Below are 25,908 nucleotides of genomic sequence, written 5' to 3'. Positions count from 1 at the left end.
CAGGCATGTCCCACCGGGAGGAGGCCTCGGGTAAGACCCAGGACAAGCTGGAGGAACTCTGTCTCTCGGCTGGCCTGGGAACGCCTCGGGACCCAGCCCGGAGGAGCTGGAGGAAGTATCTGGGTAGAGGGAAGTCTGGAGTTCTCTCCTAAGACTTCTTTCCCCGCCGCCCAGCTCCGGATAAGCGGACGAAAATTACACGACATGACATTTGGATATATATATATATTTTTAAATGCATGATGAATTTTCAAAAATAGGAGTTTTTAGTGCACGCTAAGTTTAGGTGTTAAAAGGATTTTTAGATTATTAAAAATGTTCATTAACAGGATTATTTATGATGATGATGATTAATAAACTTTTACTTTAAGAGCCATACTCTGAAAGGATCCTTGAAGAACCAAGAATGTTTTTTTCGATGGCATTGCTGCAAAAGCCTTGTTTAAACCTTTATTTTTAAGTGTGTAAGCAATGAGCTGACATGCACATTTCATCTGCGTCTTATTTACAGACTTTACTTTAATAGTCTATGAAATACTATGTTAACCGCATCTTTCACACAACACATTTTTACAATGTCTAAATCTTTTTAGACATAGAGTCTGCATTTATTTCCAATACTTCAACAATCCAGCATCATTAATGATTAACATATCCCCGTTTGCGTCACAGGCTATATAAATACCCTCATAAAGCGGGTGAAATAATACTGTACTAAGGCTGTTATCCTCCAGTGATGGATGAACTGTGCAAACACGCAGGACGCAGGAGTAATGTACCTGTAAAATGGGCCTCATTGTTTTCTAGTGTTAAACTCCAGTGCTAAGCAAACGTCTCCTTATCTGAGAAATGATCCTGCAGAATTGGCAGTCCTCAGAAGCTCCTCCCTGAGCTCTAGAGCCGTGGCCCTTTGTAATTACACGTTAATGGGATGCTTTTCCTGCTCTGCTCATGATAAAAGTAAAGTCTGCCTTTGTGAGATCCTAAACTGGACCTTTAGGGACTAAAATCTGCACGTTCACCAACCGCCTCAAACTAACACTCTCTTTTTAAAGTTTCTTTCAGTTTTGGCACAATTAAAAACTAGTATATAACTTATTTGGAAAATTTGAACACAAAGTGAGTAACTATAAATGCTTTTGCATGGAAGTCATAAAGGAGTCAAAATAGCGGATTCTGACTAATCTGAACACCTCTGATTGGCCATTGCATTCAAAAAATCTGACTGTCTGTGTAGGGGAAAGTTACTTTTGTATTACTACAGTATGTTGCATTGCTTATTCAGTAATGTGTTAAGTTACTTTTCTGTTACTTATGTTGCTTCTTTTTCCATCTGGACTGGGCTTGTTTGTTCATAATTCGAGGCGAAAGTTGTGCACAGCTGTGTTGCCCCAGATTTCTGAAGCCAAGTGGATTTTATATTGTTATTTATTTATGTGTATTGTCAGGTACATGTTTCATTCTCACCAATGTTCGGAGATTTTTGTTATTTTGATTATGGATAAGCCTAATGCATTTCGATTAACCAGCATGAAGTTCGATAGTCGCAAATTTCGGTATCATCTCTGAAGTTACATCACTGATATGAACACAAAAGGATCAATGCCAAAACAAAAGTATTAATGTCATTTTAAGAGACTTACTGTCATAAAATATAAACTATAAAATCATATGTACAATCCCTATTTCAATCCCTATTCCCTATTTCTACCAGATGCTTTCACACATAACATATGCCATTATTTTAGACTTTTTTTAGACATTTTTATTTAGACTATTGTAACGCGTTACTAGGCGGTTGCCCTGTTGGCTTATTTAACAAACTTCAGCTGGTTCAAAATGTAGCTGGTAGAGTGCTATCTAGAACAAAGAAATATGATCATATTACTCATATTACTAAAGTTCTTCCATCATTGCATTGGCTCCCTATTAAATATTGTATAAATAAAAAACATTTTATTGACTACCTACAAAGCCCTGAACGACTTAGCTCCCCAGTATTTGAGGGAGCTCCTGGTGTCTTATAGCCTCTCACGTTCACTACGCTCTACTAATACTGAACGATTGATTATACCCAGAATATCAAAATCAACAGTAGGTGGTAGACCTTTCTCATATCTTGCATAACTCAGCCTTCCTAGCACAGTGAAGCAGACACACTCTGTCAGTTTAAAACTAGATTAAAAGTCACATCTCTTTGCATTAGCCAAATTCTCTAAAATACTGTTAGTCTGCATTTTTGAGGGCAACCAGGAACACTTCCCTAAAGACATTAGAATTTAAACGAATTATTCCCGAGGTTTCCATAATCCTGGACCAGGCCGCATCCTGAGCAGCTGCTGTGGTGGTCATGGAAGAGTGGAGAGCTTAAGAATGACACCTAAAAGACCCCAGTGACAGAGGAGTCTCTGCATTGATCCAGAGGGACAACCTGAACACCCACCGGTGACCTACTCACACCAGCAGCTTCTCCACGATGGACGTCCAGCGTTGTCCAGCCTCAGTCACCTAAACTGCAGCTCTGCATAAGCTTGAGCCTAATTTCTCTCAAGGTTTTTTCTTTCACTTTTGTCAACTGGTGAAGTTTGCTCCTCGACACTGTCCCCACTGGCTTGCTTGGTTTGGAACTTGTGGAGATGCGCATTGATGGATCTGCTCTTCAGTGTTTGGACTTTCAGCAGTGAAAATTAAACCACACTGAACTGAAATAAACTGAACTTCAACTCTGAAAACTGGACTGACACTATTTCAATTCAGTAGATTTTCCATGTTAAGCTGCTTTGACATAATCTACATTGTAAAAGCGCTAGAGAAATAAAGATTAATTGAAAAGTCCAGACACTCTCTAAAGAACAAAAACAAATAAGCACTTAATGATTTATCCAAGCTGTTCTGCCAGTAACTTATCATTACATTTTCAACTGCAGGTGTTTTGATTTTATAAAAAACTTCTACAAAGACACTTTTAGAGATTAGAAAGCTCCTATGAACATTAACAGGTTGCACAATGAACCTTTTTCTCTATGCATTTCAATTTGGTTGTTGATGCAGCGATTGTTTTCAATGCCTCAGTTGTCCTGTTCGCCACAGTACTGTGAATCGTGTTTAGCTCTTGAAATTCTTTCTAAGTGCAGTATGACACGTTTCTCAATCCTTTCACTGAAACAAATGCTCGCACGCTGACTCTCTCTCGCTGGCATGTCCCAGGATGACCAGAGCTCCAGCAGGTGCGTGCTTCACCTCTAACTGCCCCGTGGAGACAGAGGCGCTGACAGTCTCTGGGCAGAATTGAGCTTTCGGTTTTTGTAACTTGCATAACATGTAATATGAACTGGCCACAGACAAACTATGCATGTGTCAAATACAGCTGTATTATTATCATGTGAATCAGCACTGCTTTAGATGTTATTTTAATATTCATTCATATTTTTTATTGACTTTAACTTTTGATATTATTTCTTTTTCATTTTCACTAAAAACCATAATAGTGATTTAGTGATTTTGTTTATGTAATGACTTTTTTGTTTTCATTTTTATTTCAGCCTTGTCAGAATGTTAGAAGAGGAAATGAAGAGGAAGAGGAAGAGGAAAGAAACATTGCTAAAATAAATGAGCATTTTAGCAGCACCTTTCTAACATGTTTTTGCATATAGCTAATATTTTAAGTGTAGAATATTTCAGTAATATAAACGAACATAGCTAACATGTTTAAAATCTTGTTAAAATACATAACACAGGTCATGTTGCTAACATGAATTCACCTGTTGCTACTGTGTTTCAAGATAAAAAAAAGTTAGAATGTTCTAACACTACAAACATAAATTAGCACATTACTTGCTAACTTTTTAACTCATGTCTGACATGTTTTAGTGGTTGCTAGTATTATTTGACATTAACACATATTGTAAAAATAAATGTAAGTTGGCTTCAACCAAACATAACTAAATAATAATGTTAATGTATAAACATAGATATGCATTTCATTTCCGCTGTTGTTTATTATATGCAATTTATTATTGTAAGGTCCACCCAGTTGGCCCAATGCCGGTGTCCACTGGTGGATGAAGGTTCACTGCATGTTCGGTCTTTCCAGTGCACAATGTTGATTTATATTAAACTTAACTCATATCTGACTCCAATTTTAATATGAGGTGGTTTAGAATATTAATATATTTATCCTCGTTTTATCTGACTCCAATTATAAAACATTAAGAAGATTATATCAATATGTAATTTAGATAAATGTTTGAACCGTTTGTCTTCACTAGTAACTATTACATCCGTTCATTCGGGTGCTCATGTCGCTCAGAGAAATCGCCTCGGCCGAAGGCGTCCCTCACGGTCACACTCCGGTCAGTCTTGAATATTAAACAGAGGTAAATTGACTAATACTTTAGATGGCCGCTACCAGCGCGCTCGTTCTAAAATACTTTAGTTAGTCCCGCTTAGATGTACACCTTTGAGTTAAGACAATCATCATTTCTAATTAGAGGTTAGGGCATTAATATAAATGTACCCGACTACTGGACTCTATAGTAACTTTGGTTTTCACCAAGCCCATGGTTTCCCATATGAACTTAATTTAGAATAATATTACCTTCAAACAAAGGTCGGGTACCCAATCTAGGTTAGTCGTGCAACACCTTGTTGACCTAGACGGAAGTTATCGCCCTTTCCACCTAAGTACACATGAATCAATATCAAGAGTCAGCCGGATCGCTAAAACACAATTAGTGTGCCAATGCTCCATCTCAATTGGATTTTAGTCCGTCTACTGACCTGACGCAAGACGTGCGGAAACAAGGATACAGCGTAATCTACTTGAATTAATAATTACAGAGTGAGCAAAATATGGTCAAACATTACAATTTATTAGTCAGGTAAATGTATTATGCCAATTCAATCAGTCAATTCATAAATGATCAATACAAAACATCAAATTATCAAAGATAAATCCAAGATGAAAAAGATGCATTCCTGACTTTGTAATATACACAACATGGGGCAGACCCCATGTTATGGGCTGATCTGGTTAGGCAGAGTCGCCCTGAGTCCTTCTTAGGCCTTACCTTAAATAATCCAAGAATTCCCTCAAGGAAGGGGGTGTGAATAACAAAGAAGGCATTCACACTTAGTGTTACACCTCTCACAGTGGTTCAAAAGATGCCTGAAGTTATATATTTATTGTTCTGATTATGTCTATTTCTGAGAGAATGAGACCATTGTACCAATCGCACTGAGACATTTCAAATGATATCAAACATGATAGTTAAAGTCAGTTTGGTTAATTTAAAACATTCAAACATTGAAATGACCATATGCGTGAATTGGGGGGATGAAGCTGAGTCTCAGATGCAAATGCAGCAGGAACTGGTTTTTCCCGCATACCCCTTGCTGAGTTGTGAAGTTACCAGTCTCTGTTTTCAGCTCATGTTTTGAATTGTCACAGATATCAGAATATTTGCAATATTTCAATTCTTACAATTATGTTATTTATTATAAATAATAACAATGTTGATGTTTTTTGAATCCAAAGACATATGGAAGGGCGTATAAAATATATGCCAGAGTAACTGGCGGTTCATTCTGCTGATAGGTCCCACTGTAATAAAATCCTGGTTGCCTTAAATTTTTAAGCTGAATCAAATTCACCTTATGAGTTTAATTGACTTATATAATGTTAAACTGATTTAAAACAGCTTGCATAACTTATAAAATTAAGTCAGAACTTGATTAACTTGGTTTAATAAGTTACAAAGACGTAAAAACATATGCTGTCAGGACTAATTGATCATATATCTTTTACAGTGCAGGGACTAAGCCAAAAGTGAGTGAGTGAGTGAGTGAGTGAGTGAGTGAGTGAGTGAGTGAGTGAGTGAGTGAGTGAGTGAGTGAGTGAGTGAGTGAGTGAGTGAGTGAGTGAGTGAGTGAGTGTTTAATTTCAATTGATTTCAGTATTATCAACAATAAAAATCAAACATGGACATGAAATATGATGAAATGACTTCACCTGATGTTTGATGTCATTACACCATAAATATGTAATACTAAAAAAAAGTTTTACATTTTTAATCTGATTTTTAAAATGTTATGTATTGGTTTTGTTCTGTACTTTGGTTGATGCAAAACTGAATGAAATATGCTTTATAAGTACTTTATAAGGCTATAAGGCCGTACTCACACTATGCTATCCCAACCGTGCCCAGGCCCGTTTAACGGATCATTTGAGAAGTGTGCGCGCGCTGAATTGGGCTCAGTCACAGTTCACTTGGCCGGCCCTGGCCCGGTTGGAAGAGGTGGGCCTGAGCGGGGTTCACTTGGGCATAGGCGCGGTACGCTTGTAGTGTGAGTGCAAAACGCGCCAAAGCCCGAAACTGAAAGCGAGACGTGACTTTAAGGGACTTTAAGTTTTATATGGATTTATTAATCAATCTTACTGTTCAATCAACGCAAACTGCCGTAGATTATTAAAGACGCAAACCCCTCACTGCACGACAGCTGCACCTTCAGCAGACCTCCTAATTCCTGCAGCACATGGGCTTTATGATTGTTTATGAGTGCCAAAAGTGGCGGATCTGTTTGGCGAAATATATGACTGGGTGTCACCGCATCCCTAAGGACTGTTTGGCGAAATATTTGACTGCATGTCACTGCATAACAAACGACTGAAACGATATAACTAGAGAAATCTCCACTGTGCTGAGCGAGAGCGTTTACTGAACAGCGCAGCATCGATGACGTAAGCGTGCCCAGGCCCGATTGTAGTGAGAGTGCGGGCCGTCGGGGGAGACGGGAGGGGGGACAAGCGTGCTTTGGCCCGGTTCGAGGCAACTGTACATAGTGTGAGTACGGCCTAAGACTCTTAAAGCCTCACTATGTCTCTTTTGGGTTCTCGGCCTGTAAAAGTTTAAGCGCTTACCCTGTTGTGCCGTTCTGGGCTCTGTTTAATCCAGCACTTTAAGAGTGAGTCACTGGTTCAATGTCCCGCACAAGGAATGAAACTCAAGCTGAGGGTCAGTGTGTCTCAGAGGCCACAGACACACACACAGAAACAGCCTGAATATCTGGACAATGACTGACTGACACAGCAGCTGAGTACAGTATTCAGCACATCCAGTCCCCGCATGCCAAACTGAAGGCTCCACAACAACCACATTAAATACATTGCATAATGTTCTTAATTTACATTATCCTTACAAATCAAAGCCATTTCCACCTTAAAAAATAAGTGTTACTATCATTCTCAATTTTGATATACATCTCAAGAATAGCATTTCTCACAAATGAACAATCTACATGTGTGATAAAATGACCTCTTCATCCTCTTGCTTTTACTGTTAAATCACAAAAACTATTTTTATAATCTCACAATCGTGGCCATTCCCTATTTCAAACTTCCCAAACAGGCCTCTATTCACACAATAATGTAAATAAAATAATGAAAAGTACCATAAAACAATAACAGACTGATATTATGTTGCCAGGCCTATGAATCTTTGGGTAGAAAAATCGTTTCAATTTACAACTTTTCTGATTTGATTCAAGAATGATTCAATTTGAACGATTCAATTTGACAAAACTTTATTTCACAAAGATTTTTATCTATCATATTTCAAGAAAGACGTTCTCTAGTTCCGTGAACATCCTCTGCATTTAAATCCTGTTCAGTAAACATGTTAATGTAATGTTATCTAATGTTAATATATTGTTCCAGCCGAGACGTCACAGAAATAACTAATAATAACTAATAAAATGCAAAATACACCTTTTTTTGCGCAGCACATCATGTTGTGTGCTAAAACGACACATTCTATTATATGTAGCAACTGAGGAAATCTGGTGTAAAGAAAAAAGTATAATGATTGTCAACAATGAATGCATGAGCTGAAGTTTGAGGATGTTGCTTAAAGTTTGATGTACTATTACCTAACTGCAAAGGGATTGCCAATCTGATTATTTGTTTAGTGAAAACCAAAGTTGCCCTTTATGGTGCTTCGTTTATCCAAAACACAACAAACAGGCGTGAGTGTTATTGACGTAATCTGCCACGCCACTGTAGTAAAGGCGTAGCTGACTACGCATAAGCAAGTAATGTAAGATCAAAAATATTTTTGACATGCATCATCTAGGGCTAAACGATATGGCAAAAATTTATATCACAAAATATTTCTTAATTTCAGTCGATACAATATAATTCCGATATCGATATTAAAAAGCCAGGAAAAAATGGCAAGATTGCACACAATGGATGTCTGTACCCACAAATGTCTGCAAACTGAATTTGCAAAGTCTATAATAACATCCAGGCTCTTATAACTTTTGTTCACTTTTAATTTAGCCTTTACAAACAAGAAATGTGAAATAAATAAATAAGTTATCTAAATTATATATATATATATCTATAAATATATATATATATATATATATATATATATATATATATATATATATATATATATATATACATATACATACATACATACATACATACATACATACATACATACATACATACATACAGTACATACATACATACATACATATATATATATAAGCTGAAGGTTCTATCTGTCTATTTCTATTTGTGTATATTTACCTAATTAAATGAAAGGTTCAACATAAAATGTTTATTATATTTTTATAGTCTATTTATATCGACTAATATTTTATATTATTTTATAGAACATATTTTCATTATTTAACAGATTTAATACCTTTATCAACCACATTCTTTCTATTTCATCAGCTTTACAATAACCAGATTCCTTACAAATATGTGAGTTTATTTTGTACCTTTGGGGGGGGGGCTTTACACCAGCATGCAGCGAGTTTAAGTGTATAATGGCTTAAACGTTTATGATTCCTCTCAGTATGTTTTATCGGGCGGAACTGCTTCAAATGGTGGAACAGATTCGATGTGCTCTCGATGCTAGTCGGCAGCACTCTCCGGCACAGTTTGCAGAACACAGACACTATACGTTTATCTGAACTTAAAAAGCCAAACCACTTCCACACCTCTGCATTAGTCTTTCCCCTCTTATCAACTATTTCATCTGCATTCTTCCTTGTGAAAGCTTGTTTAATTACATCTGTATTCAGGGCACACTTCAGAGCAAACTTTCTGCGACGGAGCTTAACCAACTGAACGCTTGCATGCGCGTGTCTGTGATGTTAGTCATCACGCAAGTGACATCACGCTTTTTCTGACGGCTGAGCACTGAACGTCATTCAGCGACAAATGATAATATATAAGTTACTATACATATATATATATATATATATATATATACATATATATATATATATATATATATATATATATATATATATATATATATATACATATATACATATATATATATATATATATATATATATATATATATATATATATATATATATATATATATATATACATATATACACATATACACATATATATATATACACATATACACATATATATATATATATATATATATATATATATATATATATATATATATATATATACACATATATATATATATATATATATATATATATATATATATATATATATATATGCACATTTATTAAATAATATATACATTTTATAATATATAAATATATAAATATATAAATATATATATATATATATATATATATATATATATATATATATACACACGCATATAAAAAAAAATATACCGCAATATATATTGATATCAAATTATTGACCAGCCCTAGCGTCATCATATAATCGGAAAATTGTTCATGTCTTGCAAGGTATATCAAATCGATAATTGACAAAGACAAAAAAAATCTGAATTCAAAGCTAATGCATATGGACCCGCAGGATTTGTAATACATGCATTGAGAAAGTGAATGTTACAATAATAGCAATCATTATAAATGGTCCTTTTATGGAAAAGCTACAAATATCCTTTTATACACACAAACAAAATCCCTTCAAGCTCGTTGTTGTTGTTAGGCCATATATTACGTCTAGAAACCTTCAAGAACAAGCTGCGATCTTCTTTCACCCCATCTAAAACGCAATAATTCACCTTACTGAACATTTGATTAGCATGATTAGCAGAATTTGCACATTAATCGAGTCCTCTTTTCAGTTCTGCTGTAGCTGCTCTGTAAAAAGCCTGTGACAACACAGCCCACCTGACATGCATCTAATCAAAGCATTTACTACCCGGCCCGTCATATCCCGAATCTCCAGCCCTAATGAAGCAAACCGTCAGCGTACTGTAGCTTTTGACTGGAAGTGGGTTTGATTTATTCAGTCTGGGGAATAATGACTCAGCACGGATCCTCTGTTGATACGAGTGACCTGAGGAACCTTCTAGAGAGATCACGGATTTATGCAGCTGTCACAGACGGGCTAGGTGAAGAGGTTTAGCTGGAGTGAGTCTGGAGGACAAGCAGGGTGGTCTCGGGTTACAGTCAAGAGGAGCCAAATCAGGACCAGAGCTGAATGTGGATTGGAGTGTCTGACACACAAGGACAGACTTTTCAGTTGAAATAATGTAAATAAGGCTTTCTAAGACTTTTATGACGACACACTCTTTTGTGTGCATCTCTCAGTTGGGTAGATTTGTCTTTATAACGATGAATATTTCAGTTTAAACATAACTGCATTCATATTCATAACTGAAAGGGAGCAAAATGCATACATAAATACATAAATTAATTCAAACTGCATATAATACATGCATAAATGTATGCATAACTGCCAATTGAATTGATAGAAAATGCTAAATAAAAACAAAACACAAATTCATAAATAATGCAAAAATGGCTCGAACCAGCAATCTTCTTGTAGTAAGGCGATTGTGCTACCCACTGCGGCACTGTGCTGCCAAACAAATGTGTTAAATTAATACTTTTAAGTGTCTGCTTGTGGTGCAGTAGGTAGTGCTGTCACCTCACAGCAAGAAGGTCACTGGGTTGAACCTCGGCTCAGTTGTGCATTTCTGTGTGGAGTTTGCATGTTCTCCCTGCCTTTGCGTGGGTTTCCTCCGGGTGCTCGGGTTTCTCCCACAGTCCAAAGACATGCGGTACAGGTGAATTGGGTAGGCTAAATTGTCCGTAGTGTATGAGTGTGTGTGTGAATGTGTGTGTGGATGTTTCCCAGAGATGGGTTGCAGCTGGAAGGGCATCCGCTGCGTAAAAACTTGCTGGATAAGTTGGCGGTTCATTCCGATGTGGCGACCCCGGATTAATAAAGGGACTAAGCCGATAAGAAAATGAATGAATGAATGAAGTGTCTGCTTGGGTCATATTTAACACCGTCACCGTGCTGCTGTCATGTCCAGCCGTTGTTTTTGTTGTGGGAGCGACAGCAAGGCCTGAATAGGCATGGGATGATAACCATTTTCAAGGTATACCGCGGTTTGGAAAGTCAAGGTTTTAAAACCGCCAATGATTTCTGTAACACCATTCCTAAGGTATGTGTAAGATTTTTTTTATTTATGTTTTTTTTAAGACAACAGTATCCCCAGCAGAAAAGATATCCAAAGACGCTGTTTTGAATTGTAAAGAAATCTTTTTGAAACAAATGAGGACAGCAGAAGTCAATAATACATTTGAATTATCTAGTCTGACATGTTTACTGCTCCAAAACATTTAAAATATTACTCAAAATAAAATATTTTGTGTTCAAAGGGGAAAAAAAGTTGATGTTTTTAACCCAGACATGTAAAAAGAACAGATTTTAGAGCAGTAATCACAATAATGTAACACCGTGAATTTTTATCCAAGGTTATCATACCGTCAGAATCTTATACCGGCCCATGCCTGACTGGAGGAGGACCGGCTTGATCTGGCCAATACGCCAGTAACTCTGCTGTACGGGTCAAACACCTGACAACGTGGAGTAAATAGATTTACTTCTAAATAGGCATGCAACAATAAACCGGTTTTTACAATTAACCCTGATTTAATTAGTCACGGTTAATTAATCGTAAAGGCTTCTCAGCACCGTGTTTCTGCATGGCACAAATCTTGCAACTAAACAAAGTTATGCCAACTGTGCGCTAGTTTGTACACTGAAACTAATAACTACATACACTGGACTAAATATGACTGAGGCTATTAATTAAGGCAAGCTTGTTCAAGTTCGTCATTGGTTCGCGCACAGAACCAATAAAAGCATCAATAATATCCAGATTTTTATTTAGTCAATCAAATTAACTTTTTAAACCGTAACAGATATTTATTTGGGCCCAAACTACAGCACCAAATATATAATAATTTTAGTTTTAAACTAGTGGGGTTTTGAAATCAATGAATGCAAATAATCGTGATAACCGGGATTATTTCTTAGAATATAATTGTACAACCAAAATTTATAATCGTTGCATCCCTACTTCTAAAAGGCTTACAGTATGTATTAAATACATTTACGAAGACTAAAACGTAGGAAGTTTTGGCTATAATTTTAGTTAGCTTCAGTTAGTTTTCTATGTGCACAATACGGTTTCAGTTAGTTCTAGTTTTTTTTTAAAAGCTCTCAGTTTAATTTAATTTAGTTTTTTCGTTCGTTTTCGTTAACTATAATAACCTTGTTGCAGACAAAGGAGACCAGGGACAGTATAGTAAGTCATGTGACATAAATCCCTTGCCCGCAGGACTTCTGATGTTTAGACACTAGTTTAGTGAAGTACACTAATTAGTACTTCTCTGATTTAGTTAGAGTAAGTTCAGGGCGCATCTGCTCTGAAGACTTTTTCTTTTCATATTGTTATTTTCTTATTTAGAGGATTAGGAGGAGATTATGGGAATATTTTTGTCATATTTCTTTCTTTGATTTTCTAGCACAACTTTCAATTCCCTCTCCCGTTTGTCTGGGTTTTCTTCAAATTTAGTATTATATTATTTTTTGTGTTTGTACATATTGTAAACAATTGGTTTTGCGGTGTTAACTTGTTGTTCTGTGTTTCTCTTGCCACCTTTTACCATTAGTTTATTCTTTTAGTCATCTCAATGTTACTCCGTTATTCCTACACATATTTCCATCAAGGCACGTAAGAAGACGCACGCAAAAACATGAAATGTCTTTTTGCTCACCCCACAGTTTATTTTATTACAGCTCGTCAAATGTGCTCCTATTTGGGTGTATTTTAAACCAAACTTCACCGAGATTTATTTCACATCTTATGAAAAGGGGGCATTATGTGTGCTCTGAAAGACTGAAAATGTTTAGTTAAAAGCAGGAATGACCGGCGAACAAACAGCTTTAAATTTCTTTATCATGACAAGCCTTTCATCCATGCAGAGAGTCGTCCAAAATCTCGCCCCGATCTGAAGTCTTATATGACCGCCTCCCTCCTCCCTCTGGATGGATGTCTGGCCTTCCTCACAACTGACTAAAACATTTTGCATCCATGCCAAGTGTTGTCCACTTTTCCAGACAATGCTGGCTGCAACCAATAACACGTTTATTAATTCGGCTCGGACATACTGAAACACACATCTCTGCTAATATAGATTAAAAAAAATTTAATCAGTTTTGTGATTTTAGTAGGTTTTGCCTAAGAACACCAAAAAAAAAATGATTCATTGGATTTGCTCATTTATTTAAGGTACGTGGTTGCAAACAATTTATATTGCCGAAATTTTAAACAAACAAGTTGAGGTAAAGATTACTAATTTTAATTTGTTTGCTTATCTCAGCCCACATAAATTTGCAACCACATACCTTAAAAAAATTGTAAATTCAATGAATTATTTTTTTTTTTGTGAATAATGGCATTCATCATGAACTCTAAAGTAAAAAAATAATACTGTACCCCTCCATGTAGTACCCCACTATCCAATGTAGCAGCCACAGAAACGTGTGCACATGGAATAATGTTTTCATCTGAGGAAATTCACTTACGGCAACACAACGGCACCGGTACGCAAGTTTGAGAGTTGGTGGCGGAGCTCCAGTTTTACTGTTTTCCCCTGCTGTAAATGTGACTGTTTATGGTCCAGTCTCATTCACAAGATTCCAGCTGTCCGACTCAGCGTTCCTGCACAAGCACTACCCATCTGACAGCTAATCCTGAGAGAAACTACGTGCAACATGTGAGGAACTGTGTATAATTCTGTGCTGTCAAAACAATAGATGTGAGTGACTGTGTTTTTTTGTTTCTGTTTTTATTGTCCTTTAATATTGACAATTTTTTTGGGCTGGGCAATTAATCGAAAAGTAATTGAAATCAACATTCAGAACATAAAAACAATCAAATTTTTGCATGTCAATTTTTTTAAAATACTTTCTCTACCGTGTGTGGAGTCACGTGACTTGCTCTGTTAGGGCTATTTTACACTTATTACATTATGATTTATACTTATTATATCATTCTGATGTTATACTGCAGCCAAACTCACATGTACGGTCCGGCGTAGCCTTCGCTCTCAAAAAAAAATTAACTACACGTCACAACACCACATAGCGCAAGCTTTGTGATTGGTCGGTTTTGTAGAGGTGATGAGGGTGGGCAGCGCTGAGAGCTGCTTTTCAGACAGTGTGTGCTTTAATTTCAGTTCTTCAACGTAAATATTTAATAAATAATCATAGATGGTAGATAATGTGCGCTTCCTTCATTTGTTTTAAAATCAAGAAATGCACCCTTCATTCAGAAACCTCTCACTTTTAATATGTGAGCATATTTACTGTACAAAACTTGTCATTGAACTATGAGGGCAAACAATAAAATAAATAAATAAAATAAGTGATTATTACTTGTATTCGAGTTGAAATCTTCAATTAATCGAGGTTTTGATTTTAGGCTAAATCGCACAGCCCTAAGCAATTTACACAAAAGGAGAGCAAAAACGCAGCCTGAAACGATTTTTCAGCATAAGGTCAATACAGGTGCTTAACCTTCAGAACCTTCAGGTCTTCAATCTCAATAGGTCAAACTGAATATTAGATGATTTACTTTATATTTAATCGTTTTATTGACTTTTCTGGACCTTGCTATTTTTTCTACACTGTTTACATTGAAGTCTGAATTATTAGCCCCCCTGAATTATTTTTCCACAATTTCTGTTTAACAGAAAGAAGACTTTTTACAACTCATTTCTAAACAATTTCTAAATAACTCATCTCTACTAACTGATTAATTTTATCTTTGCCATGATGACAGTAAATAATATTTGACTAGATCTTTTTTAAGACACTTCTATACAGCTTAAAGTGACATTTAAAGGCTTAACTAGGTTAATTAGGTTTACTAGGCAGGTTAGGGTAATTAGGCAAGTTATTGTTTGTTTTGTAGACTATCGAAAAAATAAAGCTTAAAGGGGCTAATAATTTTGACCCTAAAATGGCTTTTTTTATTAAAAGCTGCTTTTATTCTAGCCGAAATAAAACAAATAAGACTTTCTCAAGAAGAAAAAATATTATCAGACATGCTGTGAAAATTGTACTTGCTTTGTTAAACATCATTTGGGAAACATTTAAAAAAGGGAAAAAAATGCAAAGGGGGTGAATAATTCTGACTTCAACTGTATATATGACGTTTTTGTTTTCCAACAAAATAAGCAATATGGTTGATTTAATGTATTTGATTAATTAAACATTTAACTTGGGTATATAATTAATTTATATTTTATTAGCTTTCATTTCTAAATCATTTGACTATTTATGACATCAATGAAAATGAAAGTATGCAGTAAGGGTAAGGAAATTATGTTGAATAGACTTTCATTCCTCATTATTATGTTTATTTGTGATCATTTGTTTGTATAATCATTTTAGTGCTTATTATCAACAAATAGAAGGGTTGAATAGTTGAGTATGACTACCAAACAATCGTCAAAAAATATTTAAAATAGAGAAAATGTAATGATTGTTTACTTGTGTTTTCATCAAGCTACATGCTAAGCATTGGTTTTATTAGTTTAAAAGTCAGTCAGACAGTTGCAGCTCCTCCAAAACGCTGCTGGCAGGATTCTGACCAGAACCAGAAAATCTGAGCTCATCACACCTATCCTCCGATCTTGGCACTGGCTCCTAGTTACATCCAGAATAGATTTTCAAGTATTATTACTAGTCTATAAATCACTAAATGGTCTAGGACCTCAATACATTACAGATATGCTCACAGAATACAAACCTAACAGATCACTCAGAACATTAAGATCAAGTAAATTAGAAATTCCAAGGGTTCAGTCAACCAGGGTGAATCGGCCTTCGGCTACTGCTGGAATCAGCTTCCAGAAATGATCAGATGTGCTCCAACATAAGGCACATTCAAATCAAGACTGTGCTACTATGTCTTTCTTTTCCATTCATTTAAAACTTGTTTAACACATTGTAATCTGTTTTTAATCATTTTTATTCTTTGTTGTTTTTATTTTCTTGTCTCTTCTATTCCTGTTTATGTAAAGCACTTCCTAATCAACCCTGATCAAACACACCTGAACCAGCTAATGAAGCTCTTACATATACTAGAAACATCCTGGCAGGTGTGTTGAAGCAGGTTGGAGCTAAACTTAGCAGGACCCCAGCCCTACAGGACTGAGCTTGGACACCCCTGTGCTATATAAATAAACTTGCCTTGCCTATTACATGTAGCAAGAAATGTCTGATAATGGTGCCTGTACTAGTTTGTAGCAAATATAATACATAAATATGTGATAATTATCCTAGAATGATCCTATTATGGCATGATAATAACTGCAACAGTAAAGAAGGGTAATAAACAGACATTTGATGCAACTAAAGATAATTCTAGTTTAATTTACTGCTAAATAATATTTTAAATGAAGCATTTCTACTACAGCACATCTCAAAACAAAACTAAATAAAGTCTTAGGAATGAGGATGTTAAATTCATTCCACCAAGCTTACATAAGCAATGAAAAATGTGATCTTTGGTTCTTAACCTCTGATGGGTAAATATAGGGATTGGACAGTCAATAAATTCACTGCTGTCGCCACACAGAGAAACAACAGCCACCAGACTAGAGCTGCTAGAGCTTGACATCCATAAGACCCCAAAAACTGCTTCATTATTGTCACAGACACATGTACAGCCTAAAACTAGTAATACAGAAAAAGACAATATAAACAGCAGTTCCCACAATTCAGCTAAACCCCAGCGGGGTCATAAATCTACTCAACAAACTGCACACTTAACAATGATCACTCAGAGCTCAGTGTGAACCTATTCAAATCTCAAACATCTCAAGACTCAACTAAATGGTAATGACGTTAAAAGTGAAAATCTTGGAGATTGTTGACGAACATGTCAACAATCGCATTGTCGCATTCAGACTGAGCATACGGATAATTATAAACTCTCACTGACAGACATACACGCATTTAATTATGCATTTTCTTACAAATAAAAAGCTAAAAGTTTAACATTAAGTGAAAAAAAAATACAAACAAATACAAACTTACGCAAATGCTTGCAAATCCACCTTCAGTTGATCCCCGGGCCCCTAAAAACTAGGTCCACAGCAGCTTTTCTTGTGTAAGAGTCACATGCGAGATTTAGTGTGGAAGTGGAGGCAGGTTGAGATTGTTAAGAAGCTGTTTTTGGTGCGGTTCTGGCAGAGGTGGAGCCCGAGCGCTTCATAATCTCATGTTGAATTTCACATGGGGCCGTCTTAACAAACCTCAGGACACGCTCAGTGATCGCTTATCACAATTTCCTGGCCTGTGCATTTGTGTGTTTAGCTGTGCGCTTGCAGCACGTGGACGCAAAGTCTGTGCGTGAGGTGAACGCTAACAGAGAGAGCCAGAGATCACACACTGTTTGTATAATGTGTGTATACTGCAGCCATTAAAAGGAAAGATGAAGCACGCTTTGACTCGCATGTTCTGACTTCACCCTTATATGAGGACTCTTTTATCTGTTTTGCACTGTCATGTTGTTCCAAACACAAATGACTTACTTCTGCTCAACATAAAGATAAAAAATTTGTTTTTGCATAATAACATACCCTGAATTTTTGTAAATTTCTGTGCGAAATTACTGTATAACTACACTGTTAAAAAATCTTGCCTACAATTTTAAGTCGAATTAAAAGGAACTTTTACAGTCATCTCAACTTACATCAATCAAGCTGACTGAAAATATTAAGTTCACTTTGTATAACAATTTAAATTTAGTGGAAACTTTAACGCCACATTCACACGGGGCGTCAGCGTCAACGCTTCCCGCTCACTTTGAATGGGTGACGCCAGGCGTTGCCGAACTGCATTGTGGATCCGTCGGCACCACTTCTGAGGCGTTGCTCGCTGCAGAAGTTGGGACTAGCTCAACTTTTCAAGCGCCAACGGAAGCATCACCCAATCAGATCGCTGTATGCAAATACAACAGCAAGACAGTGGCCTATTGCTGACTGAATTTCATTGGCTGACGCTGCTATGACGATCGCGTTAGCCCCAACTTCAGACACGCCTTCAGTCAAGCGTTGATGTTGAAGCCTCGTGTGAATGGGGCGTAAGTGATTAACTGATTAATATTAAATTAGTGGGCTGCACAATGGTGCAAACACAGTGGGCAGCGCTGTGCCCTCACACTGGTCACTGGTTCAAGCATCAGCTGGGTCAGTTAGCATTTCTGAGTTTGCATGTTCTTCCTGTGTTAGCGTGGGTTTCCTCCGGGTGCTCCGGTTCCCCCCACAGTCCAAAGACATGCACCCTATAGGAATTGGGTAAGCTAAATTGGCCAGTGTGTGTAAATGAGAGTGAATGGGTGTTTCCCAGTGATGGGTTGCAGCTGAAAGGGCATCTGCTGCGTAAAACATTTGCTGGATAAGCTGGTGGTTCATTCCGCTGTGGCGACCCCAAATTAATAAAGGGACTACGCTGAAAAGAAATGAATGAATGAACGAATAGTATAATAAAAATAGTTGTTTTCATGACTGTCATATTTCTGTCATATTAGCATTACAATGAAATACATTTTTCATTAAATTTTTCAAATTTTTGATTTAGTTTTTTTTTTTTTTACATTTATTTGGGTTATTTGAACAGCTTTTTCATGTATGTTTTATATTTGAGTTAAAATGACAACTAAAAATAAAATAAAAAAGCTGAAATAAAATGTTAACTTTAAAAGTTAATTTCTTTTCACGCACTGTAAAACAATTCTTGCTGACCTAACTTTAGTTCAATCAAACTAAACTTTTCTCAACTTACATCAATCAAACGGACTAAAAATATTCAATAAAACTTCGTATAACTTCACGAATAGTTATAAGAGCTGAAACCAGATTAACTTTTTAAATAAGTTAAAGTAACACAAAAACATTTGTTATCTTGATTTTTGTCATTAAATATTTTACAGTGCATTTCAAATTTATTCAGTTCAACTTGGCATGAGATGATAGCAGGTTTTAAGGTATACCGCGTTTTGTAAAGTCAAGGTTTTACATCTGCTGAAATATTCTGCTATACATGCAGAATAGCATCAATACAAATAAAAACTTTAGCACAATAGTATCTCCAGCAAAAAAAAAGGACTGGAAAGGAAAAAGCATCTGAAAAATAAATCACTCTTAAAACAAAATCCAAACATGCTGTAAACCTGAACAATCCAGTGGCTTACTTTATCTCTAAAAAGAAAAGAAAGATACCTAATAATGCCTAAAGTTTTAAAGCAAATTGTGTTTTTGAAACTAATGAAGACAGCAGAAGTTAAAGATTGATTTTGATTATTTATCCTGACACGTTTACTGCTCCAAAATATTTAAAATGTTAAAGTAAATTATATTTCAATGAGGAAAAAACTTGTTGTTTTTTACTCAGACATTTAAAAAGAAAGTATTTCAGAGCAGTAATCACAAAACCGTGATATCGTGAAACTGTGATTATTTTCCAAGGATATCATACCGTCAGAATCTTATACCAGCCTAGTGAACCATGTATTTAATTTCAAGTTATATTACGTGATATGCTTAGCTTCATATTTTATAATATTTATTTCATTTTTATGTACTATTACTTATATTTAACTTTCTAATTTTAGCACAAAAACGGCATTAACTTTGAATTTAGTCCTGCACATGACTGTATATCTGACGAAAAAAAAAGTCTTGAATAATGTGTGGAAAAACTTAAGCCAAAAAAAGTCCAAAGACACTTTCAGACAAAATGCCTGTTTGGTAGGAAAGAAAGTCATACAAGTTAAAGAAAATACGAGAGAGAATAAATGTAGGAAGACCTTTCATTTTGGGGTGAAAAAGTGTATCAATTAAAACACATTTTGAAATTAATCTCTATTTTTTTCTTTCGGTTGTATTAACTTCAGACCACTTTGACAAATATATCTTTAGAGTTTCCTGCCTTTAAGTTCACTACAGTAGGTTAAAAGGCAAAAACACTGTAGGAAGGAACACAACTTGCTGAGCACTATCTGAAAACATTTAATGAAAAACGATTTTAGAGCAGGGATCTCTGACACACCAACTAATGAACGTTATCAACTTGACATTTTGTTTATAAGCTGTTCCCTGAAGATTAGGAAAAGTCATGAACCGTCATCCCGATGCTTTAAATGTTAACTATGATTTCTGGGATATTAAAAGAGTCTTTGGGTAAAGACGAAAGGCTTGAAGCGGTGAACGTCTGAATTTCCTCCAAAAGTGAAAAGCTACAGGCGCACAGTGACAGAGTAAAGCTGGAAGTTATTAGAGGAGAAATGAGGTTCACCGCGGGATGCTGTTATCTCATCGTGTTTCTCATGATGTCACACTGAAACATTCAGTCCAAAGCCAATTCTGCAGTCTCATGATCAGGTTACCAACACAAACTATAACAGAAGAGCCATGGTAAACTGCTAAACTCCAAAACAAAGCTCAACATCACTAATAGATGAACTCATGCTGTCATTCAAAACCTAGACTGCACTTCAGGCAACACAGCAGATGAAATTGGAGCAGAAATCTAACTAATAATTGTCACCACACCATAAAACGTAATTGCTTTTTAAAAAAATAAATAAATTGTCAATGAACCCATTATTCATAACTGTTCAGCTAATAATGTTTATAATTATGCAAGTACAGTGCTCAGCAAATATAAGTACACCCCTCACAAATTTTTATTAGGAAGCTCTACAATATTATATTTGTGCATATACATTAGATTATTCAGTACTGAAGCCAAATCTGGAGCTAATCTAACAAAAGAATTTAAGATAACGGCCCAAAAACAAGTACACCCAAATTTATATGTTAGGAAAAATATTAAATACAAATTTAAAAAAGAGGGAAAAATCAAGAGAAGCAGAAAATTGAAAAATGTAGTTGAAATTTTGTAGGTTGTATTTTATTTTTGCAATTTTTTGCTTGAATTTAAATTTATTAACTTTCAATTTCCAAAATAAGTTTTAATGACCAAAACATAATTTTAATAAATATATTTATTTCATAAATCTGATATGTTTAAATGCACCAAAATACATCAACTTTATTCACTGAGAAATTGAGTAAAATATTCAATTTCAAAATGGGGTGTACTCATATATGCTGAGCACTGTAGTTCATGTACTTGATTATTTTAAGACAACAGATTTACTCACTATAAAGTCAACTAATCCCTTTTACAGCAAACTGTGAAAAAAATAAACAAGAACTTTGAATCAAACTTAAATATTCTGAGTTTTGAGTTAAACATTTATGCAAATTAGAACATATTTATTGAAACAATTCAACCATTTACATAACACATTAGAAAACTTGCATTATACAATATATTTGCATTTCTTATGCACTGTAAAAAGTGATTAGTTGATTTTGCTTTAAAAAAAGAGAGGAAACCCATTGCTTTTAATCTTTTACAGAGGAGAATCCGGGAATCTTTTTATTTATTCCTTAATTCAGAAAGTCCTACAAACAGTCAGAACAAAATAAAGGTTTAAAATTGTGTATTTTCTTTTTTTTTTTTAAGTTGTATAGAAAATCTGGCTTTAGATTTAGACCTTTAGAATTCAAACAAAACCCCATTTTGAGTCAAACAGCCTTTAAAACGTGTATTGTACTTAAAATCTACTGACACAAATTGGTAAAGTGCAACAAAATGATTACTAAAAAGTTAGTTTTGAATGTTTTCTTTACATTAAATTTCACACAAAAAAACAATTTATGAAAAGCCAAAATGCCAAAACTGTATTTTTGCCTCCATTGTCTTGCTTTTGTAGGCTAAGAGTTCAATCAAAGCATGCAAGAAAACGTCTTGACCACTTACTGTGTTCAAAGATTCCCATTCAGGCCAGATAATGCATCATCAACCATGTTTCCAAACAACTGCTAGTGTCATTGGCATCTGTATTCCATCAGGAAGAATGTACAGAAAGAGCGAGAGAGCAAGGGAGAGAAAGAATGGGATGAAGCCAGAAGCAGTTTAAGGAGGAGATCATGTCTTGGGTCAGGTTCAACTCCCCTTATTTGGATATGAGGCAAATGGGCCCTGGTAATAGAGGCGATGAAGCAGATACAATCTTACACAAGAGAAGCGTCTTCAAGCAGATGACTAACGACAACTGCGCTCACTTCATATTTACAGTCCTGTTTATTTGCCTGGCAGACACCTCAAGCTGAAGTGACTTCTAATCCCGCTGTCATTCTTATGGCATTTATAGCATATAATCAGATCTGTAATGTTTTGAATGTTACAAGAACAGAAGTCCAACGAAAAACAAACTCACGAGCGATGCACTCTGGTATGGTTCAGGTAAGAGCATCAGATGCCAATGCAAAACATAAAAACAATACATTCAAAAGCCAATGCAATTTAAATTTTACCCGCATTTCTGTAGTACTCCAATACCATTAAGCCCCATTCACACAGGGCTTCAGAGTCAACGCTTGACAGAGGGCGTGTCTGAAGTTGTGGCTGACGTGATCTTCATAGCAGAGTCAGCCAATGAAAATAGTCAGCAATAGGCCAGTGTTTGAGCTGGGATATTTGCATACAGCGATCTGATTGGCTGACGCTTCCATAGGCGCTTGAAAAGTTGAGCAAGTCCCAAGTTTTGCAGCGAGCCACACCTCTGAAGCGGTGCAGACGGATCCACAATGCAGTTCGGCAACGCCTAACATCACCCATTCAAAGTCAATGGGAAGCATTGATGTTGACGCCCCGTGTGAATGGGCCGTTATTGACAAGTCTACTCAAAAATAAATAAAGTATCTTTATTATTATTATTATTATTATTATTATTATATTAAGATAGATCCATATTGTAAAGAAAGATAGATGTAAATATCTGTCAATAACAAAACATGTCTGACCATAAAGTCAGTCTCTATCAAGTTAGAGAAAAGTTCCAAAAGTTTAGACTTTTAATCATATCTAAATCAGTGGTTCCCCATGTGGGGGTCGGGACCCCCCAGGGGGTCACTTGGTGATTTCCAACAATCAACTTCATTTATAAAAGCATTAGAATGACCATATTTTACCCATATATAGAATATCAAATCAATAGTAACATTTAAAAAAAAAATTAAAGATTAAAGTCAGATGCAGCAGATTGATTTGACTTTCTTCAAAATTAAATGAAGAATAGACTTGGGCCTATTGGTGTGTGTTTGCTATTGAATGCTTGATTTGTATATTTATAACCATCGACAAGTATTGAATAAAGCTCAAGAGTATTTTGTCAGATGATTCCCATCCTATGCAACACAAGTTTTATCTTCTCCCTTCTGGTATTCAATACAGAACTCAGTAAAACAAATCGGTTCAAACTTTTATTTATCCCCTCAGCTTTAAAGTTCTTTAATTTAGGGTAGATTTGTATTGTACAGTGTGTGTTTGTGTAATATGTATGACATGCTTGTATGCTGCAACCAAGTTGCCTTCGGGAAATGAATAAAGACTGACTGACTAACCTCAGAGGGTGTTGGGGTTCACAAATGACTGGCATTATTATTTGGGGGGGTTGCAGGCTGAAAAGTTTGGGCACCCCTGATCTAGATTTTGATTCGGAGAGCAACTAGTCAAGCGAAGCAAGTCTTGTCAAGTATTGTAACTAGGGATGTAACGGTATCAGAATTTCACGGTACGGTAATACCTCGGTATGAATGTCACGGTACGGTATTTATTGAATCATTTACAGGAAAAAACAAAACTTATGAAAATACTCCAAAAAACTGCCAAAAGTGTCAATGACATACAAATTAGCCATCTATCTGTAAGCTTTGAAACAGGAACTTCAATTTTAATAACAAAAAATTATTAAACCATGTAAAAACAATAAAGTTTCAATTTAGTATTGTTGAAAACTCATCACATTCAACATTTATTCACACTCAGCCCATCTACCCAGATGAGAGCTCTGCTAGTCGGACTTCTCATCAAGCATCTCCCGCTGGATCTAATCTCACTATATTTATTAAACGGGATATTTCATTTATCTTGTTGTCTTTATCTAACGACATATTCCCTGACTTTGGTCATTGGAATCTATTACTTGTTCTCAGGTAACGTGTTTTGGCTGAGTGCAAAGATAATGATTAATGTAACCACGTACATTCTGTATATTGACTGATCGCTTGCCTTTATTTCCTATAATGTATAAACTTATTGTATGTTATACTTTTAAAATGGCCATTATCGATTATTAAAACTGATATTCAGCAAAAGAGAGGCTGTGTTTCGTATTTTCACTGAAATTGAAAGGAGGCAGTTGTTATCGGCTCCGTTTTGTTATAAATATCCACACAGTGAAGATGACGCTCATCTTATGCAGCACGACGCCTCAACATGTCTGTTGTCTAAGTTGCTAATATTAAAATGAAAATAGGCAGTTCCTTAAATCATGTTTACATTTTATTGTTGATAAAGTGAAACAACGAAGCCAGGGTGATGTGAATGAAGTTATAAAGTACACTGTTCCCTTTGAAGATTTACCCGTGTCCTCGGTATAGTCTGCTTTCCATTTCAAACTGAGAAGAAGAGACTGCAGCCTTGATCAAACTTGCGAAGTCTGAACTTACAAGGAGAGGATGCAGGACTGAACTGTGCGTGTTAGGCTACTTAATATTCAGGAAAAGCCCCAATCAGAGAGGCGAACGTCTGCAGCCCCGCCTCCGTTTTCAGATGTCTCCGTTTTCCATTATCCACACTGAGACATTATCCACACATTTCGAAACGCTCCGTTTTCGGCGCTCGAGAGCTCTTTTCATCCCCGCTTCTAGCAGCACACTCCATTTCCGCATTACTGGATCTGTAGCGACAACAGACCGCAAGGGATGATGGTCAAGCATGGGCTGATGGGTATTGTAGTTTTTGCTACCTCCCGTTCGCTTCATTCGCCTAAGCAAATTTTCTCAGAAGACCTATAGTTTTACCGAGTCATGCGACTTCGGTAATATCGAAAAAAATTAATATTGCGGTATGACGGTATTTACAATACCGTTACATCCCTAATTGTAACCTATACTCAAAATTGGTTCCCTGATTTTGACCCATGCAAGTGCACAAACATGAGAAGAGCACGCACGCACTCATGCAGGCGAACGCATGCAAGCGTACGCGCACAAGCATGCAAGTGCATGCGCACACACGAACACACACAAACACACACATGCACACACACACGCACAGGCACACATGCACAGTAAGCACCTATTGCTTCTAGGAACTTTTAATTTGCCAGTAATGTGGGATAAGCACTTCCAGTGAACTGTATACCATTACAAAATTGCCGCATTTAAGGTCTGTTTTCTTTAAAAATCAGCAATCTCACTGCCTCACAGATATCTGATATAAAGTGGGTCTCAGATTGAACAAAAACACTGCGTTAAATCACATTTTCCCTCGTCTCTTTAAAATATGAGCATTTATTTTACCCCAATGGAGCTTCTGCGCTAGCCTGATGGGGGGCATGCGAGTAAACGGCTTTTTGTTTCGTTTTACGCTTTAACAACTAAATGAATGCCAATGTCTATTTAACT

General features: G+C 36.0%; 1 protein-coding gene across 26 annotated transcripts in view; it reads right to left on the bottom strand.

Moving 5' to 3' along the window:
* The window catches only part of plce1 (phospholipase C, epsilon 1), a 159,939-nt gene that overhangs the window by 97,943 nt on the left and 36,088 nt on the right, over window positions 1-25,908 (bottom strand). For 6 of the 26 annotated variants that reach the window (XR_012387671.1, XM_073917834.1, XM_073917839.1 and 3 more), the window contains exon 1: window positions 17,399-17,498. The gene's annotated coding sequence lies outside the window, so the exon portion shown is untranslated. 26 annotated transcript variants of the gene reach the window in all.

The sequence above is a fragment of the Danio rerio genome, chromosome 12 (genome assembly GCF_049306965.1).
Source record: "Danio rerio strain Tuebingen ecotype United States chromosome 12, GRCz12tu, whole genome shotgun sequence".
Taxonomy (NCBI): domain Eukaryota; kingdom Metazoa; phylum Chordata; class Actinopteri; order Cypriniformes; family Danionidae; genus Danio; species Danio rerio.
The sequence above is the reverse complement of the archived record's forward strand: the minus strand, read 5'-3'. Positions and strand labels throughout refer to the sequence as shown.